Source organism: Gouania willdenowi, chromosome 11 (genome assembly GCF_900634775.1).
Source record: "Gouania willdenowi chromosome 11, fGouWil2.1, whole genome shotgun sequence".
Taxonomy (NCBI): Eukaryota; Metazoa; Chordata; class Actinopteri; order Blenniiformes; family Gobiesocidae; genus Gouania; species Gouania willdenowi.
Genome location: NC_041054.1, coordinates 20504264 through 20524956, shown reverse-complemented (window position 1 = coordinate 20524956; position 20693 = coordinate 20504264).

The following is a 20693-nucleotide window of genomic DNA, read 5'->3' as shown; positions in this document are numbered from 1 at the left end:
ATTTTGTGTACTATTGTAGTTTCATACTTCTTCATTATGAATTGCGCACAGGAATTTGACTAGACAAATGTGAACGGTCTGTTTCCAACAAGGTAAGCAGCATGATGTAGAGGAGGAAGTCTCACCAAGCAGACCATCTCTGAGTCAACCAGATTACAGGTGAGAAGAAGACAGGGCCATGGGTGGACTGGCCTTCTGCCATACCGAGCATCGACCGGAGTGTCGACTCAATGGGGGCCCTCCGGTCATCTACTCTTTTTTCTTTCTGAAGAGTGAGTAGAGGCAGACATGGTAACAGGTAGCCGAAAATGTTTCCGAAGGGGCTAAACCGTGGCAAGAAAAGAGTGAAAGGTGACTAAAATGGGCCAAAACCAGTCAAGAGTGGACAAAAAATGGGGAAATAAAGAGGAACCAGGTGGCATGTAACGTAAATGGTAGCTTAAATGAGCAAAATGTGGCAAACAGTGAAACAGGGCATAAATGTGGAACAAAAAGAGGTAAAATGTAGGAAAAAATAGGAAACAAGCTCTATTTATTGAGCAAAAGTTAGCTTATTTGGATGAAAAGTGGCCAAAAATAAATTATTAAAAAATTGGATGAAAATATTAAAAAAAAAAAAACTTGCAAAAATGGACAAAAAATATGGAGAAAAAAGATATTTATTGGCAAAATATAGCTAAAGTTTGAAAAAAAAAAAAAAAAGTGCCAAAAGGGACAAAAATGGGACAAAGGAAGTTGCAAAATGGCCATAGGAAATAGGTTAGAGTGGACAGGGCTGCACTTTCCAGGAAAACCAGTTATTAAAAATCAGTTGACAAAATAACGAGAAAAAGAATGACACTTTATTACTTATCGCCTTTATTTCCAGTCATTTCCTTTATGCTAAATATTGCCCCTATATTGTGATTGTCCACCTAAGCAGCCGACCTGTTTTCATTATTGCTTGCAGGTATGTGGGCTTTTTTTTTTATTATTATTAAAAAGTGAGATTTTGTCATTTGTGGATCCAAAGGAAAAGTAAAAATTGTATACCTACATGGAACCTAACTCCATTTTTCCAGCTGAATTACATTAACTTTATTAGATAAGATGTGATTTGTGGCTCTTCCATTTCCTTCCCCCATCCTGACACTGACAGGCTCTAACACAGGAGATTTCCCAGAGTGCCTTAGAGCTGGTCACTAGATGCACTACTGCTGCTTATTAGACACACACAATCTAAACATCGACCGTTCTCACGATCTCAAAAACATTTACTGTTCAAATGGTTGATGAGTTATTGTCCAGAGGATCAATGAAGGCAGATAAGGGATTAAAAGCAGCATGGATGTAAACCCAGAGGGGGCGTCTGAGGTCTCTGAGGAGAAGCCATCAAAAAGCCTGTGTTGAATTATAGATTCACCTCCCATCAGCCCGTGTTGTATGTAGTCTTATAAAGTGCATGGAAGACTGGAGGTGCTTTTACATCAATTATAAATGGGTCACACGTTGTGTATTATCTGCTGATCATCAAACTACCAATGGATTTTTTTTTTTTAATGCTATTCCACAAAACCCTATGCGTGGCATCAAGATTCAGCTGAAATACGGATGAATGTGATGCAACACTGTGAGTGAATAAGTGATACTGTATGATGTGAAGCTGTGCAGGGACACTCATTCTCCACAGGTTCCTCCTATTATGCTGCCATTCCCAGTACACTGAATCATTACGGTTAATAATGAATCTGTTTCCCTCGTCGGTGCACAGGGTTGCTCACTATGTGTTGGTCGTCATCTGTAGTCTAAATAAACATGGGGTAAATAACAAGGTTGGTGTATCAGAAAAGCAACAGCAGTGTTACTTGGTTTTAAAGTATTCACTTTAAAACCAAAATCATTTTTTTTCCTTCATAAAAACAATCTTTTTCTTTCAAATTTTTGCCACATACAACACAAAGACAATTGCAGAAAAAATGCCATAGACAGTATTTACAAATCATATATTTTATAATACATTAAGTGTGTGTGTGTGTGTGTGTGTGTAATATTATCTGTATAATAATTATAATAGTGGTATTGTGCAATTAAAAGGTGAGAGGTTAATAATGGACCAATATGTGGGGGACAGGAATGATTTTATATATATATATATATATATATATATATATATATATATATATATATATATATATATATATATATATATATATATATTTATTTATTTATTTATTTTTTTTTTTTACTCCAAGGAAGGGGGATCAATGATTTTTTTAACCTGGAGCCTGGCACCCAGGCAAACTGAGGGGGAAGGCTGGAAATAATAACAAAACCCCAGCCTATCAACTTCTCTAATTTCAGCAAAAACAAAAAGAACTTAAAAAGGCTGACTAACTAATCTACAAAAAGAGTTTTAGTTAAAGTAGAGCGGGTGGCACCAACCTCTTATCTAATATGATACCAAGTTATCTACGTGCTGCAAATGTAGGGTTCCCAATAGGGAGGGGCGACATTGACTAAAAAAATGATCCCGATAATTTCTGGTATTTATCACGTTAACGATAAACATCACGATAAATAAAAAAATTAAAAATAAATAAAACAATTCCCAACTTAAAGTGTAAACAGGTTCTTTACAAAAACAAATACATCTGAATGCATCAACACATTAAAAATCAGTGCATGCGGATCACTCTATTTGTGTTATTGTACAAAATTAATTAATTACCTCACTCAAAATGAAATTATTTTCTAAAAAAAGCACATGAAAAGCACAAATAACTCCATCAGTGTTTTTACTGTTGCTAAATCTTGTTTCATTCATCTTATGAGTTACATAACGTTATGGTTAATAAATAACTTTCTGATTTCCTATAATTAAACCTGATCAAGCTGAAGATTTAATCATTCAGTATATTTATGTGTAATAATCTCAATAGTTACATTAGTCTAATGGGACCAGCTTTGTCTGTGTATTATGTATTACAACAATTTGGAATGTCCTGAAAAAGAAAGAAACTACTGGTGTACTGAGCAACAAAGATCAAACAGGTCGGCCAAGGATATCAACAGCAGTTGATGACAGAAACATTGTGAGAGCTGTGAAAGATAACACTCTGACATCACGGCAGACCTCCACAGGACAGGGGTGAAGGTATCACAAACCACTGTTTCAAGAAGACCTTGAGAGAAGAAATATAGAGGCCATACCACAAGATGCAAACCACTCATCAGCAAAAAGAATCAGAAGGCCAGATTGGATTTTGCCAAAAAGAGATGAGCCACAAAAGTTTTTTAACAAAGTTTTATGAACAGATGAGACCAAGATTAACTTCTACCAAAGTGAAGGAAAGGCCAAAGTATGGAGAAAGAAAGGATCTGCTTATGATCTAAAACACACAAGCTCACCTGTGAAGCATGGTGGAGGTAGTGTCATGGCTTTGGCTTGCATGGCTGCTTCTGGAACGGGCACACTAGTCTTTATTGATGATATAACTCATGATGGTAGCAGCAGAATGAATTCTGAAGTCTACAAAACCCTTTTGTCTGGGAATTTACAGAAAAATGCATCCAAACTAATCGGGAGAAGCTTCATCATACAACAAGACAATGACCCAAAACACACTGCCAACACTACAAAGGACTTCATCAGGGGGAAAAAGTGGAAGGTCTTACGCTCAAATAATACGTCACGGCACTTTTGGGAAGATAACTTCAGGTTGTGTCATTTACATTAATTTTAATGTAATCGAGTTGCTTCAGTCACTTCAGTTGCGTTCGGTGTGAAAGCACCTTGAGACTGGCCAAGTCAATCACCGGACCTTAACCCAATAGAGCATGAATTTTACCTCCTGAAGAGGAGAATGAAGGGAGGAACCCCCAGAAACAAACAAGAACTGAAAGAGGCTGCAGTAAAGGCCTGGAAAAGCATTTCAAATGAAGAATGCAACAGTCTGGTGAAGTCAGTGAGTCGCAGGCTTGATGCAGTTATTGCAAGTAAGGGTTATGCCACCAAATATTAAATGTTATTCACTTTATGTTCATCTAATGATGTCTGTTCCAATACTTTTGCTCACTTTCAAACAACAGGTGCTCTGACCTGAGTTGTTTAACACATCTCGATGTAAATACCATGAAATAAAAGCTGGAATTCTGAACTTTTGTCTGATAATCATGTATGTTTGATCTGAAACCGAAATGTCTTCAGTATACAACAAAAACAATGGAATTGACCTTGCCGTTCCTATATTTTTGTAGGGGACTGTATGTACCTCAATCAAAGCAGTCAGTCTGTGGAATACTATGGATTGTAAAACTAAAACTTTCAAGTTCATTCATGTATTTAAGAAGAATGTCAAATATTCAATGTTACAAAAATATGTCACTGTGGATTAGCAGATCAACTATTGTTTATATATGTATTATTGTGTATTGATGTCTTGTAATTGTTAAGACGGCTGCATCAGGCAGTTTAAATCAACTGGAACTGTTAATGATCTTGTCTTGATAGGGGGCAGACATTATAAGTTATTACTTCTTTCTGCTCATTTTCATTCATATGTTAAATGCTGTTGTTGCCTTTGCTTTTTAAATGAATTAAATAAACAATAAAATGAAAAAACTAAAATGAATATTTGCCCGTGTGTTGATTGCCCAAACAACACGATGGAGTGCAATCTGCTCAACAACGACAACAACGCCGACAATTCACAAGCAGTTAAATCTACTCCAACAAAAAAACGTATTTATCGCCAGTATTCAAGGACAGTGCTTCTTTTTAAGTTCAAATTCATAACTGTGATATACAGTAAACTGTTTGCGCTATTGTCATTGCCTATTCATTGTAAATAGATCCACTGTCTCAAGCCCACACTGCGCATCTGTGTGTGTTTGATGTGCGCGAGAAACGTGCGTGACAAACAGACCGCTTGCGTCACACGGACCGGGCGCCGCCACGCTACACACAGCTACAGAGAGCCAGGCTTTCAGCCACAATTTTTTGAATGAAAATGAACTTGACAAGTTTGCTGGCCTTGATATATTGCCATATTCATGCATATTTGGCGACACGCCTGATGGCTGCAGAGGCTAGTGTTAGCAACGGATATTAAACAGCAGATAACTCAGTCAGTTCTAATAATTTCTCAGTGAACCTTTAGCGTAATTATGCCACCGCCAGGCAATCTTAAATTTAGGTAAATCAAACCGTTTTAATTGTTTAAGATATTTAAAAGTTCTTGATATTCCAATTACATGCCCACAGCAGACTGGCGAGACCCTTTCCAGACAGCCTCATCCTGGGCTAGACGCAACCTGGGGATACGTTTACAGGATGAGACTCTGGAGAAGGTGGAAGCTCTCATCATATCTCATGTAGAAGATGTGGATGAGCAGCAGGAGGAGGTGAAAGAGGGGGGGACAGGGTCTCCTCACCACCAGAGAGGGCCCTCTCACAGCCCAACCATGTCCCACCATCACCACCAGGGCTGAGGTGCACATTTCAGCTGACTCTAGGGCCATAGCAGAGGTGGCCAGGGCCCACCTCCGAGCCCAAAGCCCCCCCGGCACCCCTTCCCCCATTTCACCCCCTGTTGTCACCAGACCATGCTCAATAGTTACCACGGCTACCATGGCGACCATGAGAGAGCCAACAGGGGATTGGTCACCATTTAGGGAGACTGAAACAGCCACTACTGTTCAAATTCACTCCCATCTGACCCAAACAGTTTCACCAAAACCCCAGAGGACCCCACGGCCCCTCCCTCTGGGTGACGTCATCAACACAGAACCAACATCAAAATCATCCAGTTAAGATATATGTTATGTTGTTGCTTGATAAAATCTGAATTAAGGATATTTTATTTTATTTATTTTTTAAATGAGAATTGACAAGAGAATTGAAACAGAACCAGACCATCAAGCAGAATTGAAAATGGAATCGGAATTGTTAAACTCTTATCAATTCCCATTGGTGGGAGAAACCGGAGTGTCCGGAGAAAACCCAAGCAAGCAAGAGGAGAACCTGCATTCTCTACACAGAAAGTTGCTAAATTAAAATATTACTTTTTTCTCCTTTTTCATGCATTTTTTCATCTATTTATTTAATATTATTTATTTTTTTTTATTTTTTTTTTTTCAATCGATCCCTGTATCAAATCATTCAACGTCCAGCAAATTCAGTGCTAGAAATTTGATGGCTTTTAAAATTTGAAGTCTGATTTAGATGCAAAAAGAAAAAATCAATGTTAAAAAAGTCAATGTAAATCATCAAGCCATTTTTGTTTCCTGAGAGAAGGTTTGCCTGTTCATCTGGACTTGATGGGTCCAATTACCCCCTCACAAGGCTTTACTCACCTCCTTACCAGTGGCGTGCCATGCATTTCACACCTAGGCCTTCAGTGATGTCCTACACTGAATGAATCCATCATTATGACGCCTTGTCTCTCGAAACCATACATTTATACAGAAATGGTAAATGGACTTGATTTTATATAGAGCTTTATCACCACACTGAAGCAGTCTCAAAGCGCTTTACATATCAGCTCATTCACCCAATCACTCTCACATTCACACACCAGAGGGACAGGACTGCCATGCAAGGTGCTTGTCGACCACTGGGAGCAACTTAGGGTTCAGTGTCTTGCCCAAGAACACTTTGACAAATAGTCAGGTACTGGGATCGAACCCCCAACCTCTCGATCAGAAGACGACCCACTCCCACATGAGCCACGGTCGCCCACGGTTGTTCTTCTCTCATCAAGCCATCTCCGGCTCAGCTATCCCCTTGGTGTCAGCCTTGTTCTCATTCTTCAGCTGATGCTGCAGACCATCAATCTGCTGCTTTAGAGCCATGATCTCACTCTCATGTTGGTTGATAAGCTCTGCATGACAATGGGCCATATCCTCCTGGACAACTTTGTTCAGATCTCTCTCCATCTGCAGCTCTTTGCTAAACTTTTCCTGATGAACAATGTAGGCGACTTTTAGTTCCTCGTATTCCTTGTGAAGGACCTTCTTTTTCTTTTGCCGTCTGGTGTCGTGGATCTGCTTAGCCATCTTGACGGTGCTGAGAGTTTCTGGGTGTGTGTATCTCTCCACCCGTTCCAGATTTTCCCTTGCCTCCTTCTCCTTCTTTATGAACACTTCTTTCAAGTGTTTCTGTCGTGAAACCTCAGCTTTGGTTAGCTCCAGTTCCCTAGCCATCCTCTGTGAATGACAATGTGCATTCCAGCCATTGTTACTTTCCATCATAATAAGTTCATTTAGCCGCTTTATTTCATCTCGGTAGTCCTGCTCTGTCCATCGGCCATGGTTTGTTACATTATATGGCCGGGCTGAGAGCCTGTTGTTGTGGCCTCTTCTGTTGTAAGACATCTTGGTTTCAGAGTTCAAAACAATTCTTGGCAAAGTATCACAAAGATTAGTTTTTTACCTTGTGAAACGTTCAGTGTATGTCACTGTGAATGGAACCCAAATGAAAGCCACATGACACGTGAGTTCTTTACTGTAGCTGTTGCTAGGCAACGGTGTTCCGTTGTTCTAAGTTTCTAAACAATGGTGGAGTGTAAAGCTAATGGTTGCTATAACAAGAGAAAAACCCTGCAGAAACATTTATTTTGCGTCTCTAAGCCCAATAACGATACTAGGTCAGAGTTAGTCAGACACTTGCTCCATAATATTGGTACGGGATACACACCTATAGCCAGGGCTGGCCTTCCCGCTAGGCAACATAGGCGGCCATCTAGGTCACCATCGGCAGGAGGGGTGCAAAATTACACCCCCCAAAAAAATGAAGTTACAAGTTAAAAAGTTGTAATAAAATTGAAACACACCATTTACAATCACTGTACATGTTTTCTACCTGTAGGTATTATAGTATTATAGTGTATTATAGTATTATAGTGTATTATAGTGTTTTATATATATTCTTATTTTTTAGAATAGGTTGTATTTTTTTTAATGGTTTGTTGTGTCGCAAAATTGCATTGTTTTGTCTTGATATTTAAAACACTATACCAGCCCAATCTGATGTTTTTAACGTGTAACACCTGGATGCAAGGTTAAAGGCCTTAACACTGGTGTGAGGTAGGAATGTGCGATATTTTACCATTTATGATTTATCGTCAAAAATATTCTCACCGGTAAGAATATGTCATCCCACGATATAAATGATAAATTCCATTTGTCCCTCAATTTAGCCAAGAATGCCCATAAAATCCTTGTTCCACAGGCCAAAACTGCCCCTGTATGTTGTCAACTTATTATTCTCTGGAGCGGAACGTTGTTTACGGGAGCTCCGCAGCGGTGTGCACCACGCCTCCCGCCCCCAGCTCTCACACCCACAGACGGTGGTGCTCGTCACGGCTACCTGAAGCTGCCGAGCTGCGATACATCATGGACCGCTACTTGGTTAAGACCTGATAACCATCAAACAAAGTGAACCTATAAAAGTTCCTTCGTCATGTCCACCCAAAGTTCCACAAACACGGGGACAGAGATGAACCCGTAGCAATGAATATGAACTGGAAACTCAACGAAAGCCAACTATGCTAAGCTAGCCCACCAACGCACAGACTGGGCTAAGAGCTAACGCTAACCACTGCATATAAGGAACAGGCCAAATAAAAAGAACACGTCTTACTGTCATAAAGCCACAAAGAGAAATCGATTTGTTTATGGTCAGATTTAACACTTGTATGGAAGGATAAAAGCTAAACATGTCACATGTTGTGTGAAATAAACGTTAGCATAATATTAATGTCACTATGCATCCGTCCAAACTTGTGAAACGCAATCTTTTTTAATTATATTTCACGTGTTCACAAGACAAAGCTGGTCCCATTAGACTAATGTAACTATTGAGATTATTACACATAGATATACTGAATGATTAAATCTTCAGCTTGATCAGGTTTAATTACAGGAAATCAGAAAGTTATTTATTAACCATAACGTTATGTAACTCATAAGATGAATGAAACAAGATTCAGCAACAGTAAAAACACTGATGGAGTTATTTCTGCTTTTCATGTGCTTTTGTTTTTTTTAGATAAAAAATTCATTTTAAGTGAGGAAATACATTAATTTTGTACAATAACACTAATAGAGTGATCCGCATGCACTAGGGATGTAACGATTAATCGTAAGGCAGTTAAAAATCGATTCATAGGTACCACGGTTCACATCGATGCTCTGAAAATTGAATCGCAGTACTTTTTTTAAACAGCAGAGGGCGCTATATATTAATCCTTCCAGAAGCGGACGTGACGGGTGGAATCTGCTACTATTTTCTTTCTGGCCGCCATTTACTGTTAAACATGCTCATAAATGATTCTCTACTCCTTTAGCACCGAAAGAATGTCTGTAATATTACGTGAATATTTGTAAAAGTCACGTTTTTCTATTAACTCTGTCTGCTAGCATAGCTTCTCTTCTTCACTGGTGGAATATCTGCATGCCAACCGACCACTGGGTTACCAGCGCCCTCTGCTGGTCTAAACAAATATCTGACGTAAATACAGTAAAATGACTGTTTTTTTTTTTTTGTTTTTTTTAAAAGTCCAATTGTTAAGGCACAAAATACATTTTCAGTTGCACTTTTAAAAAGAAAAAGAACTATTATGCAGTTTTGAATTGTTTACTATAGAACCAGAATTTAAATTAATAGGTTTCTTCTTCATTTGTATTATTCCTTTATTTATTTCATTCAAGATTTATTTTTAGTTAAATTGCATCATTTTGAATAGTTTATCAAGGGATTCTTTTGACAATGAAAAATAAAAGGAAAATAGTATAGTATTTTCCCCAAAAAAATAAAGGAATATTTTTCAGTCATTTGTCTACATTCCCATTTTGTAAAATAAATCGTGAGAAAATCGTATCGTGAACCCAGTATCGTGAATCGAATCGTATCGGGAGTTGAGTGAATCGTTACATCCCTAGCATGCACTGATATATTCTATAAAATATCAGCTCATGAGCTCTTTGAGTCAGCAGATATTGTAGCCTTTTTTAATGTGTTGATGTATTCAAATGTATTTGCGTTTGTAAGGAACCTTTTTTCACTTTAAGTTGGGAATTGTTTTATTTATTTATAGTGTGGTGGCAAAATTGATTAATTATGTATACTCATATATTTGCTTTTTGATCTCATTCAACTTAATACCCCAATTTGTAACTTTCCACGCCTGTCTGATGTCTTTTCCTCTTCCTGCAAAGTCAGTGGGCCCATACTCCCATAATACAGCTTCTCTAAAGGAATGTCAGTTGGCCTCAGTTTAATCTCCAAGGCCAGAGCACGTCCAAACCCACCCCAGACATCACATACACACACACATACATCATATACACATACACACATACATACACACTCACTCACACACCCACACACACACACACATCTAACTTTCACCCCGACATCGGAGGTGTCACCTCCAGCAGACTGACCTTCCCCCCCTGGTCTCTTCTTTGTTATCTGTGGAAGGGGGGAGGTGGGACAGTGGGGTATAAATGTGTGTGAAAGGAACTTTTGGTCCCTTCTTCGCGCCTCTCCTCTGGCCAGAGGAGACCACTTCTTTGTCTATCCCGCTTTGAACCTTTTTGTTTAGTTTAGATTAAATCATTTTTAATACTTCATCATCTCTCCTGTCTGGTCTTCATCATTTATCACCGCAGAGTGTGTTTTCAAGTCAAAGACGAGGTAACCGTAAATTTCACTGTAACAATAGTTTTTTATTTATCATGACGTTTATCGCAATCGTGATAAAAACCAGAAATTATCAGGATAAGTTGGTGGGAGAAACCGGAGGACGCGGCAGAAACCCAAGCAAGCAAGAGGAGAAGAAGGACTGAGCTACGGCCGCCATAAAGGAGTGATTCTGCAGGTGGTGTCCACAGACCATTTCTCTGCTCTCATCCATTCTGGCTGTCACATTTGCTTTTATCAGTGTCCCACCCTGTAGGTACCATGAGGCGGTGTCTACAATCCGTTGAAGTCACTCAGGTGGTGCTGCTAATCCAAGATAGTTCATCAATGCGAGCTGTGGCAAGAAGGTTTGTTGTGTCTCCTAGCACAGTGTCCAGGTGTCCAGAGCATGGAGGAGACACCAGGAGACATGCCAGTACACCAGGAGACGTGGAGGGGGGCGTAGAAGGGTATCAACCCAGCAGTAGGACCGCCACCTCCTCCTTTGTGCAAGGAGGAACAGGAAGAGCGCTGCCAGAGCACATTCGCTTGTTATCCGTGCGCTGATCTGATGTTGACATTATCAGTTGTTTGTTAATAAAATTGGTGCTTACCACTAAAACAAATGCAAATATGTAATTTTTTGAGAGAAAAAATGAGGTTTTCACTGTTGGGTCAGACTCAAACAAAAAAGTGTGGTCTGATCCTCACTGCAACTGTTACACGGTCGTGACTGTTTCCTGTAAGACATGTGCACATTCCTCTGCATGCATCCGTGGAACCAAACAGCAGTTTAGTCCACTGTGCATGTCTTCTTTCAGTCTCTAAACTGTCTTCTTCTTTATTTACGGTTTATTTTCAAGCCGTTGAGAACGCGCACCAGCGTCATTTGACATCACGTCCGCAGAATTGCGCGAGAAATTTAGGTCAAGAACAGCAGTACAAAAATTGCAATAGGTAGAAATGTGTGTGGGCTCATTCTCTTTGGTTTAGAGCGCTTCATCAACAATTAGCATTCAAATAAACTTAAAAGTAATGTTTATTGCTCTTTTCACTTCTTTCTCTTCAAGAACGAACTTGTCTTTTGCCAGAATGATCACTTTGTTGTGTCTGAGAGGTTTCCATCACATATTTCTTCTTCTGTGTGGGTGACATTAGATATGGATGTTGAGATGGACTGAGTGTGAAGCTCTGCAGTGACACTCGGGGAGGTGTTGGTGAATGTGTTCTGAATCAGATTGCTCACCTCCTGCTGGAAGTCCTCTTTTGTTAACTCCTTCTCCATTGTTTACCAAGCCATCTCCTGCTCAGCTATCCCCTCGGTGTCAGCCTTGTTCTCATTCTTCAGCTGATGCTGCAGACCATCAATCTGCTGCTTTAGAGCCATGATCTCACTCTCATGTTGGCTGATCAGCTCTGCATGACAATGGGCCATATGTTCCTGGACAACTTTCTTCAGATCTCTCTTCATCTGCAGCTCTTTGCTAAACCTTTCCTGGTGAACAATGTAGGCTACCTTAAGTTCCTCGTATTCCTTGTGAAGGATCTTCTTTTTCTTTTGCCATCTGGTGTCGTGGATCTGCTTGGCCATCTTGACATTATCACAGGGTGCACTATCTCTGTGACACTATTTTCCCTAGCCATGAACATACTCATTAAGGAGGACCCCTATCGAAATCCAGACAGCGGCAACCCCCCATTAGGGCGTTCATGGATGACCTCACAGTTATGACGGAATCAGTCTCAGGCTGCCGGTGGATTCTGAAGGGACTCGAAAAGGTGATGGATTGGGCCTGGATGCGATTCAAACCAGCCAAGTCAAGGTCCATGGTGCTGAGAAAAGGGAAGGTAGAGGACAAGTTTTGTTTCAACATCACAGGCACAGTCATCCCAACCATCACAGAGAAGCCGGTCAAGAGCTTAGGCAAGGTTTTTGACAGCTCCCTGATCGGGCTTTTCTACCGGGCAGGAGCTGGAGCTAACTTGGAGCTAGCGCGTGTTTTGGCTCCGGGCCATTCTGTTTCCACCAACATAGCTCCAGCTCTCGGAGCCAAAAACCGGGGCTATGCTGGTCCCACATAGCTTCTGGGCTACAGCTCAGCTCTGAAGTGGGCGAGGTTATCGACGGTCCTCCAAAAACAAAAAGCAGCCATTTTTTTAAGCTGGCGAGTGGCTGGTCACGTTAGCGCAAATCCGACAAAAAACATTTAAAAGTGAGTCCAAAGTGAGTCAAAGAAGACAGAGCAGTGGTCAGAGGAGGAGAACATTGTTTCCTGGTACTGTGGGTGTCTGAAGAGATTCAGAGGAAGTAGACGAAGCCCCACGGACCAAACCGAACTACAGCCATGGAGGAGCTCGTCCTGTAGAACTGTTACTAATGGTAAGTTTTATTTCACCCTGTTGTTAAATTACTACCAATATTCACTTGCTGCAATATTCTCTCATCAATAATATGAACATCCAACCATTATTCATAATGCAAAAAAAGATCCATCAGACTGATAAATAACACAGGATACAGAGAACACACAAATGGATTATTGTTATTGTTTCCTCTGGCCAGAGGAAGAACCTTTTTTGACCATCCTGCTTTGTTGCTGGCCGCTCTTCCTATACAGAATGGGACATTCTCCTTTTTTGTTCTCCTTTTCATTTAGTTTTATAATAAATCCTTTTTGATATAAAATCATCATGCTTCGACTGGACTCCATCATTCAACCAGAGCAATAAATGATGTCTCCAAATGAGGTCAACCGCAAATTTGCCGTGACAAATTGGCGATCACGAACAGGATCCATCTTCTGCTCTGGGGGGACTTCTGCCGCGGACCGGTACCGGAGAGCAGACGCGCTAAAAACACAAAGCCAGGTTTTGGCATGGGACTCCGAGTGTGCCCCGCGGTGGTCTGCCTCCTGGACAGAGACTGGACCACGAATCATCGGTTCATCTTCAAACACCAATTCGGACAAATAAGGTAAATATGCTTTTTTTTTCTTTTAATATATATATATATATATATATATATATATATATAGGCCTTGAAAGGTGCAATGAAAAGCAAGTACCCAAAAGGTACAGCCAGATGCCCATACCTCAAGCACTGGAAATTGCCAAACAAAGGCTCCAAGCCTTGGCCAGCCGCCTAAAGAGATACACGAGAGACAACGAAGCCAGACAAGTAAATCGTCTATTCACAACTCAACCAGCGAAAGTGAACGCCCAGTGGCAGGGTAACAATAACAGAGCAAACCCACCAAGGCTGGAAACTGAACCGTACTGGAAAGGCATATGGGAGAAGGAGGCAGCACACAACAGTGATGCACAGTGGTTGGTGGCTCTGAGAGAGGACCACAGCAACCTCCCTGAACAGAATCCAGTTACCATCACAATGGCAGACATCCAAGAAAGAGCCTCAGGTATGAAAAACTGGACAGCACAAGGCCCTGACATGATACACGCCTACTGGCTTAAGAAACTCACGGCACTCCATGAGAGCTTGGCAGCACAAATGAACCAACTGCTGAGAGATGGGAATCACCCTGAATGGTTAACCGAAGGGCGCACAATCCTGATCCTGAAGGATCCCTCAAAGGGTACAGTCCCATCCAACTATCGTCCAATAACCTACCTCTCCACAACGTGGAAGCTCATGTCCGGCACCATAGCGGCTAAGATAAGCGGGCACATGGATCAATACATGAGCAGAGCTCAGAAGGGAATCGGTAAAGATACCAGAGGTGCCAAACACCAGCTCCTGGTAGACAGAACAGTCGCTCGAGACTGTAGAACCCGACATACTAACCTGAGCACTGCCTGGATTGATTACAAGAAGGCCTACGACTCAAAGCCACATACTTGGATCATTAAATGCCTGGAGCTATACAACATCAACAGGACTCTAAGAACCTTCATTGCAAACTCGATGAGGCTGTGGAAAACCACCCTTGAAGCCAATGGCAAGCCACTTGCACAAGTCTCCATCAAATGTGGCATATTCCAAGGAGACGCCCTGTCCCCACTGCTGTTCTGCATAGGTCTGAACCCCCTCAGCCAAATAATCAACAAGACTGGCTATGGATACCGACTCAGGAACGGGGCCACCATCAGTCACCTCCTCTACATGGATGACATCAAGCTGTACGCAAAGAATGAGCGAGACATCGACTCACTGATCCATACCACCCGGATATACAGTGCAGACCTTGGGATGTCATTCGGACTAGAGAAGTGTGGTCGGATGGTGACTAAGAGAGGGAAGGTGGTCCACACAGAGGGGGTCTCACTCCCAGAAGGAATAATAGTAGACATTGAGGACAGCTACAAGTACCTCGGAATCCCACAAGCAAATGGCAACCTCGAAGAGGTGACAAGGAAAGCGGCTACGGCCAAATACCTCCAATGAGTAAGACAGGTCCTAAGAAGCCAGCTCAATGGCAAGAACAAGACCCGGGCAATAAACAGCTACACCCTGCCAGTAATCAGATACCCTGCAGGAATAATAAGCTGGCCAAAGGATGAGATACAGACCACAGATGTTAAGACGCAAAAGCTCCTAACCATGCACGGAGGGTTCCACCCCAAATCCAGCACTCTGAGACTGTACGCTAGCCGGAAGGAAGGAGGCCGAGGACTAGTGAGTGTGAGAGCCACTATCCAGGATGAAACATCCAAGATCCATAAGTACATCAAGGACAAGGCTCCAACAGATGACGTGCTCAGTGAATGTCTCAGACAATGGGGAACAGAAGATGAGGTGCTGGAGGTTCCGTCATGGGAGGACAAGCCCCTACATGGGATGTACCACCGAAACATAACTGAAGTGGCGGATATCAAGAAATCCTACCAATGGCTAGACAGGGTTAGGGTTAGGGTTATAACCAAGTGGCTGGTATAGTGTACAGGAACATCTGTGCAGAGTATGGGCTGGAAACCCCAAGGTCAAAGTGGGAAACACCTCCAAACGTGGTAGAGAATGACCAAGCCAAGATCCTGTGGGACTTCCAGATACAGACGGACAGAATGGTAATGGCGAACCAACCAGACATTGTGGTGGTGGACAAAGAGCAGAGGAAAGCCGTTGTGGTCGACATAGCAATACCAAGCGACTTCAACATCAGGAAAAAAGAACACGAGAAACTAGAGAAATACCAGGGGCTCAGAGAAGAGTTGGAGAAAACCTGGAGGGTGAAGGCATCAGTGGTGCCCGTGGTGATTGGGGCACTCGGGGCAGTGACCCCCAAACTGGAGGAGTGGCTCCAGCAGATCCCAGGAAATACATCAGACATCTCGGTCCAGAAAAGTGCAGTTCTAGGAACAGCAAAGATACTGTGCAGAACCCTCAAGCTCCCAGGCCTCTGGTAGAGGACCCGAGCTTGGAGCAAAAAAGAGACCGCCCGCGGAGGGTGAGGAAGAGTTTTTTCTTTTTTTTATATATATTCGCTCTGTGTTGATAGACAGGTGACCAGTCAAGTATTGTATTGATTTCATCTGGAGGTTCTCTCCTCCTTCAGATGTTCTGTGTTTTGACACAGTAAAAAGACAAACATGGGAAAGGCTCAAAAGGTTGAAGTTCTTTGCTTTTTAATATTATAAGTTCCCTATGTTTTTCTTTGGGCTCCGGATATTTTTGTTCAGGCATCTAGGACGGCCGGTCATTATTTACTTTGGTTTTGTTCGGGCACCTCAATGGACAGCCTGCGAGGTCCTGACCATAGGATAGACAGGCAACCAAAGTTTCCGAAACACCCCGGTGCCATGTACCGAGTTCACCTCTGTATCGACATCAAAATAGATTAAAACCCCAACCCTAACCTAATCCAATAAACTGTAGTGAAGACTACAGGGAGTAAAACACTAATAATGAGGATCAAACAGACAGATGAAGATATCAGTGGGATATTATTGGATAAGAGTTCTTAAATATGATGAAGAATCCACTAAACAAATAATATATGCATGCGCGTCTACAATTTCGGTATGATGTGAACTCGGATCATGAAACCGGCAAGCTTTCGGTGAGTTTTGCTTTTTTTATTCTTTGTTTTTTTGTTTTGTTTAAACCTGTGAATGAAATCAGATTTCTCCCTTTGGTTGTTTGGCTTTAATGCTTTCACACGCACACACACACACAGAAAGAAAGCCACACACACACACAGAGAGAGAGAGAGACACAGAGAGCTGATTTATACACACACACACACACACACACACACTGCCACAACGTTGTGGTTTCTCACCTTTCCCTCTGCCTACAGAATAGTGCTAAGCCACTGCAACACAAACACTATTTTTTTATTTATTTTAAATTTCATTTAATTTAATTTTTTGATATATCTGGGGTCTACTCTCAAATATGTATGAACAACACACACTAAAACACACACACACACAGATTATTACAGTATTTCATTTTATTTTAATATTACTGTTATCATCACTATAATTTTTTTTTATTATTTTATTGTTGGTTTCTGTTGGCTTTGCGGTTTTCCCTGAAGAAACGACATCTTCAATGAAAGCTCTTAATGAATGAAATCACATTCAACCTTTATGCAAATGAAATGTCAACATCATTCAAAAGACCAAGCTTCAAAAGGAAATCGACTATCAAAGGACTCAACTCTCCCATTCAGCAAAGCAATGCTGTAACGAAATAACTCGCTCAGTCCTAAGTCAACACTTCATCGTCTATGGAATGGGCCAATGCTGGGATTAACACATCCTGCCCCATCATCAAAGACTAAGAACCTGTGGGCGTTGGAGTTGGTTGGACACTCACCAATGAGTTGCGAGTTGGACGCCACGATTACTGCCTGAACGATGCGGCAGCAACTGCAGACTCTGATCACATGTCTGTTGGAACGCCTTCACCAAAAAAAAAAAAAAAAAAAAAAAAGGCCCTGTTTCACAAGCCACGAGGATACCAAGCCATAAGAAGTCCACCACAGCCGTTGGAGGTAGTGCTAGTGCTATTATTATTATTATTATTATTATTATTATTATTATTATTATTATTATTACTATTTATTAGCATGATGTATTTTCTTACCTCGTTTTTGTTTGCATGATGCATTTACAATTTGAAATCTGGTATCCATGATAATGAAGACAAAAAAATTAAGCATCATTATCAGTTTAGCTCTTTCCAGTTGAAAATGTACCAACTTATCCAGTAGTATGAGCACCTGGTCTCTTAGTAGTTCTCCGTATAATGCTGTCTGGCACTGTAACATATCTGCATGATTAACATCATTTTTGTGTGGTTTGCTTGTAGTTGGTTTTGGTAATATATTTAGTTGTATCATTGCACATTAATATTAATAATAATATGTCTAACACAAGCATATTTTAATATAACATGAGAACAAAAGTTATGTATGAGACCTTAGGTGGGGTGCCATATTTATATAGGAAACCAGGTGCTCCAGGCAGCTCTGGTCTGGTTACAAATTATTTGAACTGAGGTAAGTATGTAGAAGTTGTATTTATTTATTTTATTCCTTTGTACATAGTTATGCAGTCTCTTGGTATTCCCTCGTGGGTAGAGTAAGACAGCACTGCGTCGGTTGAGGCGAAACACAATCCTGGTGCCAAAAAAGTGCTAATTTCATGGAAAATGTGGCACCAGCGGACGCGTTTTATTCCCCCGAGTCCGAATAGGTGGTTTGTTTTTGGCGAGGTGCCGAATTGCGCCCGCTGTAGGCCGCGGAAGTTTGGTGTGCTTCAGCAGCAGGGTCGGGCTTATGCTAATGATGGCTTCGTTATGTAACATGGCTATGATTTCTAAAAAAAAAATATACATACTTAATTCCATAGAGAAGAATTAAAAACCCCTTCAAAATGTCTGAGAATGGTCTGTGAATTATTCTTTCCAGTAAAAATTTAAATAAAATAAAAATAAAATATTCTTACCTGTGACTCTTTTCTTTGTTACAAAGCCCAGTATTGATGGCTGGCTTGTAGTGTGACATTTCACCTGTGAAAATTGCATTTGCTTTTCAGTAAACAAGAAGACCAGAGAGCTGTCTATGGGAAAAAAAAATCAAACTGAGAGAAGAGGAAAAATTGATTAGAGCTATTGCACAAACATTGGGCATAGCCAATACAACAATTTTTAATGTCCTGAAAAAGAAAGAAACTACTGGTGTACTGAGCAACAGACATCGAACAGGTCGGCCAAGGGTATCAACAGCAGCTGATGACAGAAACATTGTGAGAGCTGTGAAGAAACACCCAAAGATAACACTGCAGACCTCCACAGGGCAGGCGTGAAGGTATCACAATCCAGTGTTCAAAGAAGACTTTGAGAGAAGAAATATAGAGGCCATACCACAAGATGCAAACCACTCATCAGCAAAAAGAATCAAAAGGCCAGATTGGATTTTGCCAAAAAGAGATGAGCCACAAAAGTTTTTTAACAAATTTTTATGGACTGATGAAACCAAGATAAACCTCTACCAAAGTGAAGGAAAGACCAAAGTATGGAGAAAGAAAAGGATCTGCTTATGATCCAAAACACACAAGCTCATCTGTAAAGCATGGTGGAGGTAGTGTCATGGCTTGGGCTTGTATGGCTGTTTCTGGAATGGGCACACTCGTCTTTATTGATGATATAACTCATGATGGTAGCAGCAGAATGAATTCTGAAGTCTACAAAACCATTTTGTCTGGCAATTTACAGAAAAATGCATCCAAACTAATCGGGAGAAGCTTCATCATACAACAAGACAATGATCCAAAACACACTGCCAACACTACAAAGGACTTCATCAGGGGGAAAAAGTGGAAGGTCTTACGCTCAAATTACACATCACGTCGCTTTTGGGGAGATAACTTCAGGTTGTGTCATTTACATTGATTTTAATGTAATCGAGTAGCTTCAGTCACTTCAGTTGCGTTCGGTGTGAAAGCACCTTGAGACTGGCCAAGTCAATCACCGGACCTTAACCCAATAGAGCATGAATTTTACCTCCTGAAGAGGAGAATGAAGGGAGGAACCCCCCAGAAACAAACAAGAACTGAAAGAGGCTGCAGTAAAGGCCTGGAAAAGCATTTCAAATGAAGAATGCAACAGTCTGGTGAAGTCAGTGAGTCGCAGGCTTGATGCAGTTATTGCAAGTAAGGGTTATGCCACCAAATATTAAATGTTATTCACTTTATGTTGATCTAATAATGTCTGTTCCAATACTTTTGCTCACTTTCAAACAACAGGTGCTCTGACCTGTGTTGTTTAACACATCTCGATGTAAATACCATGAAATAAAAGCTGGAATTCTGAACTTTTGTCTGATAATCATGTATGTTTGATTTGAAACCGAAATGTCTTCAGTATACAACAAAAACAATGGAATTGACCTTGCCGTTCCTATATTTTTGGAGGGGACTGTATGTACCTCAATCAAAGCAGTCAGTCTGTGGAACACTATGGATCGTAAAACTAAAACTTTCAAGTTCATTCATGTATTTAAGAAGAATGTCAAATATTCAATGTTGCAAAAATATGTCACTGTGGAGTAGCAGATCAACTATTGTTGACACGATGGAGTGCGATCTGCTCAACAATGACAACAACGCCGACAATTAACAAGCAGTTAAATCTACTCCAACAAAAAAACTGTTATTTATCGCCAGTATTCAAGGACAGTGCTTCTTTTTAAGTTCAAATTCATAACTGTGATGTATAGTAAACTGCGCTATTGTCATTGCCTATTCATTGTCAATAGATCCACTGTCTCAAGCCCACACTGCGCATCTGTGTGTGTTTGATGTGCGCGAGAAACATGCGTGACAAACAGACTGCATCTATAACAGCCTACAGTATGCTTGCGTCACACGGACCGGGCGCCGCCGCGCTACACTTGGCTACAGAGAGCCAGGCTTTCAGCCACAATTTTTTGAATGAAAATGAACTTGACAAGTTTGCTGGCCTTGATATATTGCCAAATTCATGCATATTTGGCGACACGCCTGATGGCTGCAGAGGCTAGTGTTAGCAACGGATATTAAACAGCAGATAACTCAGTCAGTTCTA